We start from the raw sequence: 2,765 nt of genomic DNA on the forward strand, positions 1-2,765 counted from the left end.
TGTGTGTGTGTGTGTGTGTGTGTGTTTCGTCGCTGAAAGGGAGCAAGGGCCCAGAGTGATTATCGAGTGGGCTAATTACCCTAACGGGCGTCTGGGATATGCATTAGGCGGACGAGTACTCTGCAAAACAAAACAACATAAATTACACAGCATCGGTATGTTGTGACAGCGCTCAAGAGTTCGTGTCGGATCGTTGTGTGGCGATATCTACAGTTTCCGTTTTATTTCTAAAAAAAAATTCAAAAAAGGCAACAAAAAAACAACTTAAAATTATTATCGTTTTGCTAAAGACGAAACGGTACTTCATCGGCAATGTAAAGAATACATTGGGAAAGCAAAGGTAGGAATCAACAGCCTTCTTGGGGTGTTAATAACTTTCGCGTCTTTAGTGTGGATACAGAGTTCACGAAAAGCAAGCGTGATTTTTCACGCCGGGCGTGATTTTTCACGTCAGGCGTGATTTTTCACGCCAGGCGTGATTTTTTTCACGCTTCGTAAGCTTCACACAGCCAATCAGGAACCGACTTTCATCACGCCCGGCGTGAAAATCACGCCTATAGCGTGAAAATTACGCTTGCGTTTTGGGAACTCCGTATCCACCTTTAAAAAGACACTAAAACATTCACACCCAAAGGTACGAAAATACCCCACAGGTATTCAATTATTTGAGAGCCTTTGGACACTTTCGTGCCTTTGAAAAGCATGAAAAGGCATTAAAATTGAACACCTTTATACGGCACTAAGTTCTGCCTTCGTTTTCCCAGTGTATCCTAGCAGAATTGAAATATTTTATTTTTGTTTATTTATTTTTATTTTTGGGGGTGGTGGGGGTGGGGGAGGGGTTATTTCGTACTATTTACAAAACATGTTGAAAACTATTCAATCGCCTGTTTTGTCTCAGAATGGGTCCTGCGATGCCACGGGTCGGCTATCTGCCGCGAGTGCCCTGCTCTCGCTATGCCCTTGTCCGTATGCAGATCCCGCCTCCCTCTCTCCCCTCTCGGTCCCCTCTTCCCGCCGTAATAAAGTCATCGTTTACCTCAGAATGTTAAGTGGGTCCGGTAGAGGCATGTGCACAATGGGCATGCGCCGCGCAATGCTACCGGGGCGCCCCCCCCCCCCTTTCCCCCGGCAGCCGCGCCGCTCGTAATCAGGTCTTGATTGGATCCTGATCTGGCCATTCCGAACGCACTCTAAGGAGGGGAGATTGGGGCGGGGGGAGGGGGGCTCCTCCCGCAAGGAAATAAAATAACAATCCGTACACCCAAACCACTGGCTCAGAGATAAACGGACCTACGGCACCAACTACTCTCTCTCTCTCCGAATTGTTCTTTTTCGCATGGACCCCATTGTGCGAAACGTGATTGTTTTCCCGAAAGCAATTCGTGTAATGCTTTTTGAATGCGTATATTGCCGGTCTCGGACGCGTATGGAAATGATTGAATATTTATGCCGCTTTCGTTTTCATCTGTGAAAACACAAGTGCAGATTGGGTTGGAACAGGAGGAGAGGGAGGCAAGGGAGGGGGACGGCGCTGAGCCTCGGTCGCGAGCAAAGCCTACAGTCGGCTCGGATTAGCGTTTAACGAGCTCCGACTAACCGCATGCAGGCAGCGTGCCGGTGCAAGTTAGTAGAGGCCGACCCAAAAAGGCAATACACACAAAACCTCAGTGAGTCAGCGCCGTCTGTCGTCGAATGCAGAACGAGCAAAGCGCGGATATAATCCGACAGACTTCTTATTTTATTTTACGAGAGGCACGAAAAGTGAAGGGTAAAGGGTGGGAGGGTGAGGAAGAGCAGGCATACGGCAAACAGGATGTGTAAAAATCCGAACGAGTGTGTTTGCCTGATTTTTGTGACGGTCGTTTCATTTGGGACGACAATCGCAGCCACCCGATCCCCATCCCGCCGGCGAATAGCAGCAAGCAAGCCGCTCTATTCGGAAACGGGGGATTTCGGGGGAAAACACCGCTCTGCGGTCGGGCAAGTCGGACGGGGCCCGCGAGCTCCGGGGCAGGTGCCGGGCAGGTGCCGGGCGCACTCCGCACTCCCGCGCGCGTAGGGCGGAAGGCAGGGCGGCTAGCCGCGGCGGCATGGCGCGACTGGGCGGGTGCCAACGGCCGGCCATATGGCTTCCGCGCAGGTGTCAAACAGGTGCGAGAAGGGTGGGGGGATTATTTCACTTTTCGGCACGCGACGCGCAGCAGAACGGACGCGGTGGGTCGTGATGACGTGGAAGCAGAGGGTTGGTCCACGGGGGGATAGCGCAGCAGGCTGTGTGACGCTACTCCAGACTCTCTCCAAGGACTCGGCCTCACCGTCCTTGCTGCCGGGCTGCCCCCCTCACGCGCCGGACCAGCCGGGGGGGGGGGGGGGGGTGGAGGGAATGCGAGCATTGGAAGCGATTAAATATGTGCAGGGCATGCGGGCTGCCGGCCGGACCTGCGTCTTAACGAACTCGCGCGCGCGCGCGCGCGCGCGTGTGTGTGTGTGTGTACAGGTACGCGTTTGGGCGCCCTACAAGCAGAAGTCCAGACATGCCGCACTCGCCCGCCACGACAGGCCACGGGCCAGGCCGCAAGGCGGTGCGACACCGTAACGGACGCCGCCGAGCGCTCGGTTTCCGCAGGCCTGCCTATCCCGGCCCCTGCAGGCGTCTCTGGACGCAGGCCCGTCGAGCACTTGTGTTCAGCGGGCCTGCCTAGCCCGGCCGCTGCAGGCGTCCCTGGACGCAGACCCGTCGAGCACTTGTGTTCAGCGGGCCT

The sequence above is a fragment of the Frankliniella occidentalis genome, unplaced genomic scaffold (assembly GCF_000697945.3).
Source record: "Frankliniella occidentalis isolate FOCC.00 unplaced genomic scaffold, Focc_3.1 Scaffold7, whole genome shotgun sequence".
Lineage (NCBI taxonomy): Eukaryota > Metazoa > Arthropoda > Insecta > Thysanoptera > Thripidae > Frankliniella > Frankliniella occidentalis.